This window comes from Stegastes partitus, unplaced genomic scaffold, assembly GCF_000690725.1.
Source record: "Stegastes partitus isolate 25-593 unplaced genomic scaffold, Stegastes_partitus-1.0.2 Scaffold1122, whole genome shotgun sequence".
In the NCBI taxonomy this organism is placed as follows: Eukaryota; Metazoa; Chordata; class Actinopteri; family Pomacentridae; genus Stegastes; species Stegastes partitus.
The window spans coordinates 186594-201111 of record NW_007578853.1 but is presented as its reverse complement, the minus strand read 5'-3'; the positions used below and the strand labels follow the sequence as shown (position 1 = coordinate 201111).

General features: G+C 42.0%; 1 long non-coding RNA gene across 1 annotated transcript in view; it reads left to right on the top strand.

The window, feature by feature from the left end:
• Positions 1–1907, top strand: part of LOC103368093 (uncharacterized) — a 12818-nt gene extending 10911 nt beyond the window's left edge. Inside the window, exon 3 of the long non-coding RNA XR_520754.1 lies at positions 1806–1907. This is a non-coding gene — a long non-coding RNA (uncharacterized LOC103368093). The remainder of the gene's footprint in view (positions 1–1805) is intronic.
• Positions 1908–14518: the final 12611 nt, after the last annotated feature.

The window sequence follows — 14518 nt, the reverse complement described above, 5'->3', positions numbered from 1 at the left end:
TTAATGAGAGAGTTACTCAAAAAAAAAAGCCTCAGCACATAGAAATACAAACATATTTGACAAATGTATTTGTTTTTTCATCCAAACAATGGCACACTCACACTTTGATAATGATTCTTTGTTGTGTGTATGTGTTTTTTTAAAGGCTCTACAAACCCAATGACCCCACAGATATATCAACTCCTTCACTATCATGGTTTCTTTCTGGAATGCTAATAATAGACCCCCTTTTCATTGCACACACTTTCACTTGTCAAAGGAGGAAAAACACAGCAGGAAGTAACATTAATGAGGGCTGCATTCCATTTAGAGGAGCCGGTTCAGGGTCCTGGTATCGTAGATTGTGGATGTTTTCACTGCCGGGTTAAAGATGAGTGGATAAGAGTTCTAATTAAGCAGAATAATTGGAGGCACCTCTGTCGCTGAGCAGAGCCTTTCACTGTAGATGTTTAGATTCTTATCCGACACACAACGCCATCAGGGAGGTGTTTGATCAAACCCCAAACACACAGCCAGAGTTACAGTATCACAAACTACCGTCTGCAACAGATAGCAGGACAAAGCAGTATTAATTTATGCTCAGTTTGTTGTTTCCTTTCCACACAGCCGGTTCTTTGAGCTTTATGTAAAGCAGTGTATTGTGGACGTGGGTGGAAGTTTTGTACAGTAACAATGTCCTTAATTTCGTTTTCTTTCTCTCCCATGTTGTTTTCGTACCTAACAAGACTTAAATAAAGACGTCTCTTGCAAGCTATGGTGGAGGAATTAAACAAAACAGGTATTCATTAAAGAGCTGGCATTATTTCTGCTCACTGGCTCAAGGAGTAACCGTTAACTGTGTCTTCATAATGCGCTGAAATTGGCTACACGGGCAATTTCTGTCGCTGATAAAAATGCAAGTTAGAGAGGACTGTGTGCACACAGCAAAACCATGTTAATTAACAACTGGAATGAATACAGATGGTAGCGCTTCCTGTCACCTATGTGTCTGTATCTGTGAATACGCGCGTGTGTGTGTGTGTGTGTTGTAGACGCCTTCCTCTGTGTAATTGTCGCTTCTCTGCACTTGTTTAACTCAATCTGTTGTAAAAGATTGTTTTAAGATACGTTTTCTTTCACATCACACTCCCACACACAGACACATTCTGGCACAAAACACCTTCTTTATATCAACCACTTGTAACTGTTGTTTCACCGAGCTATTCGTTTCAGTCAGGCCAACAGAACACCTTCCACAGACACATACATTATTATAAGATGCAGATTACACACTTACCAATAATGCTCTAATGAACTGAGCTAACTTGTCACTCAAGAAAAACAAGTCACAGTTTTGCTGGAAACCACCCATCAATGTAGAGGCCTCACATTTGCAGCAATGTTCTTGTAAAACCACACAAATCTGTTATTTTAAGTCAAAACTAATATCAATAACTATTATCATTGGAATGCTGACACAGGAATTCTGATAATTGTGTATTTTACCCAGGAATCCCACAAAAACAACACTGTGGATCAAGATTTGAGTGCTCTAGATCCTTGGGATGATCTTTGCTATGAAGAAGGAATATGGGGGCATTATTGCAGCAAAACTATTTGTCCATGCGTATGGAGGTTGTCCGTCTGTATCTCAATCTGTGTGTCCGAAGTGAGATTTGTCAATGTGTAAAAGAAGTTGTCAATGCGAACCGGAATCTGCAAAAGTCGTCTCACAATTTGTCTGTAATCAGGTTTTCAAATGTGTAAAAAATCTGCTCATCTGTATTAAAATTTGGACATGTAGTAAGAGTTGTCAGTGCGTACAGAGTTGAAAAGTCTACGTATTTGAGTCGAGCAGCTTCACCATTGGCTGTCTTTTCACACATGACTTTTGCTGCACTTCTACTGTGAGAGAATCTGAAACTGAAAAGTATCTGAAAATCAGGGTTTCTGTGTCCTGAGCTCAGGCTCATAGGATCATTCATCGTGGCTGCTACCGCTGTGCTGCTCTGTACCTGAGTAGTTAACACCTCTCGGTGTTCTGAGAGCTCTGGTTTTGATGTACTGGCAGCAGATCCAGGTTGGACCTCAGTAGTTCTGACTTTTTTGCAGTTTGTCTCGCAGATGCTTGACTAAATTATGATCTGGGGAATTCAGAGGTTGGATCAGTGCTTTGAGTTCTTTTTCGTGTTCCTTGGGCCATTCTTGTTGCAGTGTGGCAGTGAGCATTGTTCTGCTAGATAGAAGGGGCCACAGCTGTCTTTGGGGTTGTGCTTCTGTGCAACAGCATTTAGTGGTACATGTCAAAGTAACATCCACGGCTCAAGGTTTCAAAGTGAAGCATTGCATTGTAATAAAATGATTCTTTCTATCTGTCAGCGGTTTACGTAAAGATCATTATATAAATACCATCACTGACATTTCATCTCTGACCTCATCGCTCTCTGCAGGAACACAGCACACCGAGAAAGGAAGAGTCAACAGGTGGAGGTGGGGTTGATTAGCAACAGCAGCAGTGACGGCAGCAGAGCTTCACCCAGAAGGTCAACAAAACTACAGTAGATGTCTTCGGTACGTAGGGAGTGCACATGGGGCAGAGCTGAACACATGCATCGGCTGCCTGAAGTGGCTCCATTAAAATATAAAGACGCTGCTGAGCTTCCAACGCAAGTCTTCCGTCTCTGCGTATGGTTTACCATCAGCTCTAAAATCAAATCGACATGATCAACGGGAGCAAATAAGAGATGCCTGCTGTTATCACAGAGCACAAGGCCTTTCAATTAAAAGCCTCCTCATTTAAAAAATAAAATACAAATCTGCACAAACCACAGAAATAAACATTAGATAATAAAATATTTGGGGAAATTATTTGACGGGATGTAGACGCCTGCATTTCAATTATTGTCCTTCACACACACTTTTCCACTCAACTTATGTCTTCCGGCGCAGATTTCAAAGATCTAATGAGCCTGAAAATATCACACTTTGCTTTTAATGAGAGAGTTACTCAAAAAAAAAAGCCTCAACGATAGTCAGATGTTTCAGTTTGAGCTTTGTTGAACCCTTATGATGAGCAATGTACAGTTTGATTTTAATCAGTCTGCTCTGGATTTAACTCACAAGTTGTACACTCTGAATGTTTTGCTGCAGCTTTAATGAGCTTTATATGAGTATGAAAGATGATTATTAAAGTGGTTTAACACTACTACAGGGCTGCTTCACTACTGACCCTTGCATAAATTGCAAAAGAACATATTGGTCTTGTGGCATTTGTGAGAATCCAACGTAAATATCAGGGTGAATGAGAAGAAAATAACTTTTACGGCGACTTTTCTCATCAGTTTATAAAAGTACGCTCTGGCTTTGAATTATGCAGCAGTGTTAATGTGACGAACGCGATGTTTTGATTAACGAAACAGCAATATTTCCTGCGAGTCTTTTGGCAGATTAACTCATCTACAAGGACGCGTAATCAATGTAGCTCATTAGAATAATTTTGACTTGCTAAACGGAATATGTTGTTCACAGCTCGCTTACACATCAAGCACTCGTCTCAGGAAAAAGAGCTTATTAAAGTAAAACATACAGTAGCTGTTATTTAAAGGCTTGTCGTGCCTGACATGTGGAAGGAGACAGACTTCCACTCTCACCACACCTCTGGTTATCTACTGGAATTGGAGAGAGCAGTGGCTCTGGGGGCAGAGATCAATAAAGATACCAGCAGGAATCCCCTGTGTAAATCACCACATATCATATATCCTAGAGGATCAGGTCATAAGGTTTCCCGTATCTCGATCAGATTCACAAGTGGAGCCACAGCTGCCTCCGTTCTGTTCAGCCTAATCCCAAGGAGCTTCTTGGAGTTGGAGTTCCAGTTGCGCTCCCAAAACTTGATTGATGAAATCAGCTCCAAGCTGCATTAAAGTCCCAGAGAAATGAGCCGGCTTGACGTTCTCAACTGGTTTCTTTGCAAAAGGTCGGCAGTGTCTGGAAAATGAACACTTGGGGCTTGAATACCAAAAACACAGCTCGTAAAGAATTACACTGAATGATATCCAGTCAACCACAGAACCCCAGGCACAGATTTATATGTTGAAATATTGCACTTACTGCGCAAACAGAGAGGTAACATTCACATTGAATGTTATTTTCAATTCTAATCATTTCCAATAAAGGCTGGAGGCATCCACCCATCCATTATCTATACACCGCTTAATCCTCACTAGGGTCGTGGGGGGCTGGAGTCTATCCCAGCTGACTCAGGGTGAAGGCAGAGGACACCCTGGACAGGTCACCAGTCTATCACAGGGCTACACTTAGAGACAGACAACCAAGCACACTCACATTCACAGATGATATGCCAATTTTGTTGCTGGACTGTGTGTGATGATGGAAGGAGGCGGGACACGCTGGCCAATAGTGGAAAAGGTGGTTTTCTTACAAACAGGGAGGGAGAGTGACGGGTGAGGCCAGAGGCAGGGGGCTGATCCAGCGGGGTAGGTTGGTGGACGCTGTAGCCAAGTGAGGGAGGGAATACGAGGGATCAGCGCTGAAGGACGGCTGTGCTCGGTGAGGTGCGCTGCTGCTGTTGGAACTCGTGACTGGAACCCAGTGGAGGTGACAGCTGGAGAGACGGAGGGAGACACATGGTTAAGGATGCGCTCGCACAGAGACGCATAGAAAAACTCAAGACTTCAAAAAGTCTAGTGCACAACTGAGACGCCAGGCTTTAACCAGTGCTTGATTGCTGATTGGCCACAATCACCTCCACTGGTTGGAGCCGCTCAGCCTGCAAACACAAAGCACACGACAACCTACACCAAGCACAGCCAGAAGTGAATTTCAAAATAACGGTGTTCCTACCACGAACACCACAGTGTGATGTTTGACAAGTTGGCCTGGATGCAGCAGCCCAAACATACGGACACTAAAAATACTTGACAAAATTGGAACAGTGAAATAATTTGTATGCAAATTATTTAATGGCTAAAACTGTGAGCACAACACTCTGATGACTGTGAAGAATTGCAGATTTGAATACTGGCAATGATGAAGAACTAAATGAAACTTTTCAAAAATGGAAGTGACTGTTCAACTTACCCATAAGGCATATTCTAATTTATTAAAAAAATAAAATAAAAAAAACCCCACAAATCAAACTGATTTGTGACAGCATAAATATACCTGCTGGTTCTGCTTTCAATTATAACCCTTCTCTGAAAATGCTGCACGCATCATCATCCCGGTGGAAAACAAAAATAGTTTGGAGACGGGACAGAGGATGTTGTGACGGGGGAGCAAAGATTTGCCGTTTCAAAGGGATTCCTTTCTCTTCCTCTCTGTCTTTTTGTCTCTGCTCCATCTCTTTCTTATGACACTAACTTTCGAGGACTAATGAGCCTGAAAATACCGAGCTTTAACTCTAATTGGAAAGCTGTAGCTTCTTAAGACAGTCTTTGAGAAAAGAGAGAGAGAGTGTTTCTAATCATTATCCATCAAGTCGGCGTTTGCGGCAGATGAAGAAAAACCTGTGCATTTAATTTGAGCAACCACAGCAAACCTAAACAGGTAAACAAAAGCTACCTATGCCTGCAGACTGATCTGATGGTATGAGGTTTGGTATCAGCGTAAAAATAGCAACCATCTTACTAACAAAATAATTGGACAAGATCAAGCCCTCTGTGTTTTTGAATATTCATCATTTATATTATTTTTTGGCACTAAAAGCTTTGTACGTTTGAGTTTTCATATTTTTTACACCCTATTATTTCAGGAGAGCAGATAGTTACCTATTACCTGAAAACAGCTCATTTGAACCTTGCAGTGTATACCAGCAGACTTAACTGCAGCAATAAATAAAAACCTCGTTTTTATGAACGATTTATTTCCCCAAAGACAATATTTTTTTTCTAGTGCCACTCATGCAATTTTGGAAATTACATTATGTCTGTTTTAATGCATTTTTAGGCATCCTGGAGCCATTCAGACTGAAAAAGAGAGAAAGAGAGTTACAGCAGTTTGGCTGCATTTAGGTACAACAGTTTTTGTGGCTGTGCTCCATTTTGGCTGTGCTGGTTGTTTACATGCAGGGGAAAGCTGCTTAAACAGGGTGCAGATGGTTCATGAGGAAGCTGGTAAGATGTTGGATCCATACCAGCTGATAATCAAAAGTGGATGTGTGACCAACCTAAATGTTTTTTACAGCTTTTAATTGTTGGCAAAGATGACACCCTTTCCCTTTGGACTTCCCTTGGTGATGTATACGTGTTTACCAGTCTGTGTGGCTCAGTATGTTGCAGGATAAGGTTGTAGGACTTTGCTTGCTATGCTGCACTGAGTCACTGTTTCGAGTCAGGATGTGCCATTTGTGTGCCATTAGAAACTGAGTGGAAACCACATTTAAGGTGGAGATCTGGTGAAGGCGATCGCATATGATTCAGAGAATTGGCATCAAACCATTCAGTGAGCCCTTGTGTCCTATGGAACGGGATACAGTCGTGACTCGATAATCCGACACTAAATGTAAAACCGTCTTTTATGTCGGATAGCAAGACTGTCGGATTGTCAAGACAGAGGTTGAGATACAAGGAGGGCTTGATGCTGGAAGGCTCATTAGTTGTTAATATTTATTGTTTATAGTTGTTATAATAACTAGTGTATTGTGAGAACACTACACATCGCTGGATTTCACACGTAATTGACCGGTGTGGTTGTGCACGGGCCGTTGGTTGACATCAAAGGTAGGTGGTCCTAAATCTGATAGGTACCTGATCTTTTGTCATGCAACTTCTGAGCGGCCAGGTCGCACTTATCCAACCTATATGTCATTGATACACGACAAACTAGGGCTGGGCTGAATAGCACTTTCTTGTCTCTGGATATTTGGGCCCAATTAATATTCGGGGGACCACTTCCAACCCGTCGGAGCGCACCCCTGGGCCAGAAGTGGCTGTAACGCACAGGCAGTACCTGGCTACTGAGGCCAGTTTAGCTAGTGGTCACAGTTCTGTTTCCACCATCGATGGTGGCGGCAGGGGAATGACGGATACGCTCCACTGTTACCATCCATGTTTACTTCTGTAAACACTGAGCATGCTCGCTACGTGTGACATCATCGTGTCGTATGAAGTTCACACAGCAGATCACATACAAGTCACATTTAACCAGAAATGTTAACGAACTCGTAAAAAATTTGATTTCACAAAAAAATCTGAATCGAGCATCAAGTCCTGCAGTGTGAACGTAGCCAATCTGTGGGATTGTTCAGTCAGATAATACGCTGTTATCCTGATTTGTGACATAAAATGTCATGTCGGAGTCAGAATCCAAGGCTGTCGGTGTGTTAAGGCTGTTTTTAATGGGTTCTGTTAGTTTTTCCTAAAAACCTGTCGGATAGCAAGGTTTAGGATTGATATGGGTCGGATTATCAAGTCACGACTGTATTTTCATTCTGAAAGAAAGACCACTCCCATGAACATATATCTATATATATATCTTCATAAGATATTGGTAACCATTCAAAACAACATTTTCTTTCTTTGCAGCGACACTCTCCAGTAATGTGACAGGAAAGAAAACTTGACAAGCTTATGTCATTAGATGAAAAGTCAAACCACAGAAGAACACAATACTTGAAATAGTGAGGAGGCAAAATGGATCTTTAGAGCTCCAGAACACAAATCCACGCGGGTACCTCTGAATGACCTGCCAATATATTTCCCGGCGGCATGCCAGAATGGTTTGCTTGACCAATATCTGTCACTTACTCGGTGGCTAACCTAATTTCAGCTCAGAGCCTATATGGGAAGACAGGAGTCTCACTGCATTCTTCTGTGCATTTTCAATGATTGAAGCTGTTCTTTGGCCCAGGTCGTCTTGGGGCCTTGTCATCATTCATAATAGGACCATAAAATGCAATTTAGGAGAGTGATTGGTTAGTGAAGCGAGAGAGATAAAGAAGAGAGGGAGGAAGCACAAGTGAGAAAGAAAGAAAGATCAGGGCAGCGCTTAGTGTAATGTCATGTTGAAGAGATGGAATCGGTGCTGCTGCTGATTCATAATTTGATACAAAGACGGAATATCATCAATCCCGGTGGTAAGAGACACAGCAGACAGATGATGCTGTCGGTACACTGGACGCAGCTCACATAAATATTGCAAGGGCCGCCGTGGAGTTCAGATGCAGCTCGAGGAAAGGTCACTCATGTGCATCCTTCATCTGACAACAAGATTCAAAAACAGGAAAGAGATTATTAACTCTGTTACGCTATTCACTTTTACTTGGCCTCTTCTGTCTGAGTATTATCTGTTTCACTTAAGAGGCAAGGCTCGCAAACCATTGCGATGCTGAGCTTATGTACAAATAAACAGCTTTAGTGAGCGTCTGACTGAGCTGGCGAGGTCAGAGAGCAGAGCTTATTCCCCTCTTCAGTCGCTCTTTATTAAATGAAATGATGTGCGAAATCCTGAGAACTGAAAGCCAGCAGGGAGTAAATGGCTCAGTACAAAGACAATGAAGAAGGTCAAGGAGGGCTTGTGACTGACAGTGCAGGCACGTTCCAACTGCAAGAATTTCACGTTCAGCTTCAGTAGTTCACCAACCAGCCCTGTGAGTGTCCACTGTGATACCAAGCCTCCAGCAATAGCAATTTAATGGAAGCAAGAAGAAAAGACTTGAAGCCTTTATTTTTCTCATCATTGGTGTACATACTTCTTGCAATATTGCTAAATACAGTCGTGACTCGATAATCCGACACTGAATGTAAAACCCTCTTCTATGTCGGATAGCAAGGCTGTCAGATTGTCAAGATGGAGGTCGAGATACAAGGAGGGCTTGATGCTGGAAGGCTCATTAGTTGTTAAAATTTATTGCTCATAGTTGGTATAATAACTAGTAGGGCTGGTCTCAATAGCACTTTCTGGTCTCTGGATGTTCAGGCCCAATTAATGATGAATATCTGAATATTCGGCGTGGTCGGGGGGACACGTCCACCCTTGGGAGCGCTCTGACGGCGTGGAAGTAGTCGGAATGCACAGGCAGTACCTGGCTGCTGATACTAGTTTAGGATAGCGGTCACAGTCCTGTTTCCACCGGCGCCATTCCCTGACCGCCGCCACATCCATGTTTACTTAAACACTGAGCACGCTCACTGCATGTGACGTCATTGTGTCCTCTTCTGTGCATGCGGGACACTTTTGGGTCGTATGAAGTTCACACAGCAGATCACATACAAGTCACATTTAATTGGAAATGTGAACGAACTCACAAAAACATTTGTTTTCACAAAAAAATCCGAATTGAGCATTAAGTCCTGCAGTGTGAACGTAGCCAATCTGTGGGATTGTTCAGTCAGATAATACGCTGATATCCTGATTTGTGGCATAAAATGTCATGTCGGAGTCAGAATCCAAGGCCTCAGAATAAAATACATTTAAAAAGTGCAAACAAAGCTGAATAACCCCCTTATCTCTTAAATTAAAGAGGTCCCAGCCTAAAGAACTGAAGGCCTCCAGTTCAAGTAAAAAAGTCAACATCCTCAGAAAATAGTAAATAAAAGGTTTCGTTTGCACGTTGCTGGGCTGTAAAGGTGGTGATGATAGATATGTCATACTGGGTTTGCAGCTCGATTATTTTGCATGTCCTCAGCTCGGACTTCAGGGGATACCTTTGGTCAAAAGAGCTGTGCTTTGTTTCGTAGTGGCGCTTCACGTTGCTAATTTTAGTTAATGCCAGATTTTCAGAGCATATGAGGCCACTGGTTGTGAACTGCCTGATGGAAGAATGAACAAACATTTCTCCGTCCACTCGTCTTCAAAGTTTTCCTCATCAGCCTTCCTTCTTTTGGAGCGAGCCATGCTGTCATCACTGTCTCTTCCTCTCTGTTCTGCTGTATAGGCAGCGCAGAGTGGCAGCGAGCTGTGGCGGTGCGCCGCCGTGCAGGGTAACCAGACGATTTGATTGGCTGGACTGAGTGGAGCTATTGCCGTACTACCTGCTGACTGTAGCCGCGACCGTCGGAAAAAATGCTCCATGAAAATCTATTCTCGTGAATTTATCAGAGATTGGTTACGGGTCCGGACAGAACCAGACCGAGGTCCACCATTTGGTGATGCCTGTAGTAGGGGAATGACTTCCAGGAACCGAGCGCTCACTGCCCCATGTTGTAAGCTCTCTAACCACTCAGCTATCGGATTGCTGCCTTCATCTTCACTGGACAGTATTAATGATCGCTCCACTGTCTCTTCTGCTGTCCCGTTGGCTTAATTTGTTTTAATGGCTTAACTGAATTCCGTCTGAGCAGTACTTTGGTTGAGATATGTTGTGCATAAATGTGCTGTATGAATAATCTGACTCGACTTACAGAGACTGCAGCATCTCAGTGTAGTTTTAAGACAGAAAAAGAGAGAAATGACACTTTGACCTCTTACCTAAGTGTGGAGAAATAGTATTTTACACAAGTTGGAAAGGACTTTACTAGTTCTTTTTTGTTGGATTTAATTTAGTGTTACCCAGTCTTCCTCTGTCTGACCTTGTGTCTCCTTCCTTATCTGTTGCCTGGAGCTCACACTTGTGCGATACGACTACAACAGCATAACTACTCGAGGAACTGTACTTGCTGCTTACATTTTAAGGTAAACTGCTAGACACACACACACACACACACACACACACACACACACACATTTGTGTTTGTGCATAAGTGCTGCTGTCAACCACCTCAACAACCTCCTCTGATGCGAGGCCTCTAAGCCCAGTCCCGAGGCGTTTTTATTCATTTTGCCTGGTGTGTAAACTGATGCTGTGTCAACTTGATTTAAACCTCCAAGTCCTGGCTGGTACAAGACACGAGCAAGTGTGTTCATTTAAAAAAAAAAAAGCTTTGCAAATGTGTTAAGCATTTTCTACAGAGGATTTAATCATCAAAGCTGTTTTAGCTTTGCATCGAAGTGAAGGTAATTACATGTGGAAATGGAAAAAACACAGTTGAGTGTGTGTGTCACTGTAATTACATCCATGAAATGACGTTTATGTAGTTAAATATGTGCATGACTTTAGGCTTTTTCATTAATTCGCTCAAGAGGAGAGTGATTTTTGTTCAAGGCCAGACTTGTGCTTCACCTACATTCGCTTGTATTCTGTAGAACACGAAGCGTTAAACACGAAAAAATGAGGCTGATATAAAAGGTAGCTGACTAAATTTCTCAATACAAATAGTGAAATGGTCCTACAGCAGAAAAACAATAACAAAAGATACTAACAAAAAAACAAAGTAGTTAAATAAAATATGACAGAACATGTTTTGTTTTTTTTTAAACTCCTTTATGTCAATTTAAATAAACATGTCGGCACTGGGGCTGCAGGGTGGCGCAGTTGGTAGCACTGTTGCCTCGCAGCAAGAAGGTCGCCGGTTTGCGTGCCGGTGGGGGCACCGGGATCTTTCTGTGTGGAGTTTGCATGTTCTCCCCGTGCAGCGTGGGTTCTCTCCGGGTTCTCCGGCTTCCTCCCACACAGTCCAAAAACATGTTGCAGTTAATTGGTGATTCTAAATTATCTGTAGGTGTGAATGTGAGTGTGCTTGGTTGTCTGTCTCTAAGTGTAGCCCTGTGATAGACTGGTGACCTGTCCAGGGTGTCTCCTGCCTTCACCCTGAGTCAGCTGGGATAGACTCCAGCCCCCCCATGACCCTCGTGAGGATTAAACGGTGTATAGATAATGGATGGATTATCGAGTCACGATTGTACAATAGGTTGAATGCAAGAAGATACCTTCAACGGCAGACGCATAGCAAGAGAGTTTGCATGAAAGTATTGGTCTGGGCACTATGAATGTATAAATGTAGGTTGACAAATTGGGAAAGAAGACTCTTTGTCTACATTTGCCCACAAAAAATACACTAAACCCACTAAATACCATCCATCACTCAGAGTAAAAAGTAAAAAGTAATTACACAGATCAGGAAAAAAAAAAAAAGAAGGATGGCAGTTCTGAGTGCTTCTTCCTCTGACCTTTTTTATTCAGCTGGATCCAAAAAATTCCTTTTATGCAATCATTGTCACCTTGAGTGCTTCATCGTATTTATCCTTTTAAAACCTGACTGGGTGGGTGTTCTTTTTTTTTTCCTACTTGCTCCACACTTATGATAAAAGCAGCTAAAAGCATATTGTTGCTGTCACAAAGTCGTTCGGCTGCGATTCTTTATCTTCCTTGAAAATGAAGTTTTGCTTGTTCATTTTTGTGTTAAATATTTGACATGAAGCGCTTTAACAGCACCGCCGCGGACAGCAAATCACCGCTGCTGGCTGCCGGGGGATGACAAAAGAACTTTTGCAAACTTGATCAACATAAATACGTCCGTGAATTTATATTTAGTGGAAGATTTAGCGTGTAAGCCTTCCAAAAAAGTTGCTTTATCCAATGCAAGCCAGGCTGTACATCACTTGTGCTGCTTATTTCAGTTTTAGGCAACTAAAAAACAATTTGAGATTTCACTCAGTCGCCCTCATCTATGAAGTTATGTGCCATAAAATATAATAAACGCACAGCGGAGAAGCCAACAAGTGGTCGCCGGTATCGTTTGTCTTTGCGGTGTTGTTATCTCGTCAACATCTTACAACACAATAAACCCTGATCGCTCTGACACATCAATGCTTTACACTTCCCTCTAATAGTTTCCCCTCCATCTAAGAGATATGCTCCTCCCTCGCCGCCTGTCATCACCGGCTGAAGGAAGAGAGGTGCACCGTTTGTTCATTAACTTGTTGAACCAGACTGGACGGCTGGGGGATACACAGCGAATTTAAGATGTCTTGCAGGGACAAGGGTTAGACATCCATCTGTAGACCCCCAGTGGAACTGGTTGAGGTGAAAAAAAAACAAAGAGTTTGGAAAACTGCCAGGTTTTGGTCAAAGAATCAGAAATAAGAAAGTAAAAAGTGGCTTCAGGGACAGGAGTTGTGATTGGAGTTGACACAACAGTCTAGAGGTCTGCAGTAAACAGGAGACTGACTCTTTGTTGAACAGCTCTTTATTGCTTAACCCTCTGAACCTCTAAGCCCATGTTTGAAAGGAAGGTTATGTTTGGAAAAAAGTGACAAAATTGAAGCGTTTATTGAGTCGGAAACTGTAAAAGTTAAAAGAATCCTCAACCTTTTAAACTTTCCAACAGTGCTTTAACTAATCATGTAAAATGAATCAGGTTTTAAATCATATTTCAGAAAAAAAAATCACTTTATTCTAAGTCTCATTTAAAAAATTTGCCCAAAATAAACTATCTGCGTCAGACTCTGTAAAAAAAAAAAAAAAAAAAAAAAAGAGAACAAATGTTTTACTTCTCACCGCATCTGATACGATTGACTTCACTGTCACCAACAATCGATGAACTTTTGACTGAGCGGCAAAGATCCAGAAGAAAATAAAACATACTTGATCCATTAAATGAATGCAGTATTGCTCAGAAACACAGACGAGCACATTGTCAGCAAGTTGTTAGAAGATACATTCAGCATTGATGATCCGACCTTTACCAATCAGAAAACTTTGCTATCCGACAGGATTTTAGGAAAAACGAACAGAACTCATTAAAAACAGTCTTAACATACCGACAGCCTTGGATTCTGACTCCGACATGACATTTTGTGTCACCAATCAGGATCACGGCGTATTATCTGACTGAACAATCCCACAGATTGGCTACGTTCACACTGCAGGACTTAATGCTCAATTTGGATTTTTTTGTGAAATCTGATTTTTTTTTGTCAGTTCGTTCACATTTCCAGTTAAATGCGACTTGTATGTGATCTGCTGTGTGAACTTCATACAACCCAAAAGTGTCCCGCATGCACAGAAGAGGACACGACGACGTCACACGCAGCGAGCGTGCTCAGTGTTTGTTGGAAGTAAACATGGATGGTAATGGTGGAGCGTATCTTGCCCACCACTCCCCTGCTGCCACCGTCGATGGTGGAAACAGAACTGTGAGCGCTAACTAAACTGGCATCAGCACCAAGTGCTGCCTGTGCGTTCCGACCACTTCCACCCCGGGGGTGCGCTCCGACTGGGCGAAGTGGCCGGAACATGCACACTAGCACCGGTCAAAGGTGTAAAATCCAGCGATGCATAGTGTTCTGACAATACACTAGTTATTATAACAACTATAGACAATAAATATTAACAATAAATGAGCCTTCCAGCATCAAGCCCTCCTTGTATCTCGACCTCCGTCTTGACAATCCGACAGCCTTGCTATCCGACATAAAAGAAGGTTTTACATTTAGTGTCAGATTATCAAGTCACGATTGTACCTTTCTTGAATTAAAGTGCAAAGTAGAGTGAAAAACTAGTTGTCAAGAGGTTCTAAAAATTGTAAACAGTAAAGCATCTATAATATCTGTGATCACAATTTCTCCAGTGTTGGGGACTTAAATAAATGTTTTACATATTAATTCTATTTTTTGTAAACAATAAAATCAATTTGTTATTTTTTTATTATGATTTATGGCATCTTAATTTTATATTGCATAAAATACATTTACATTGAGT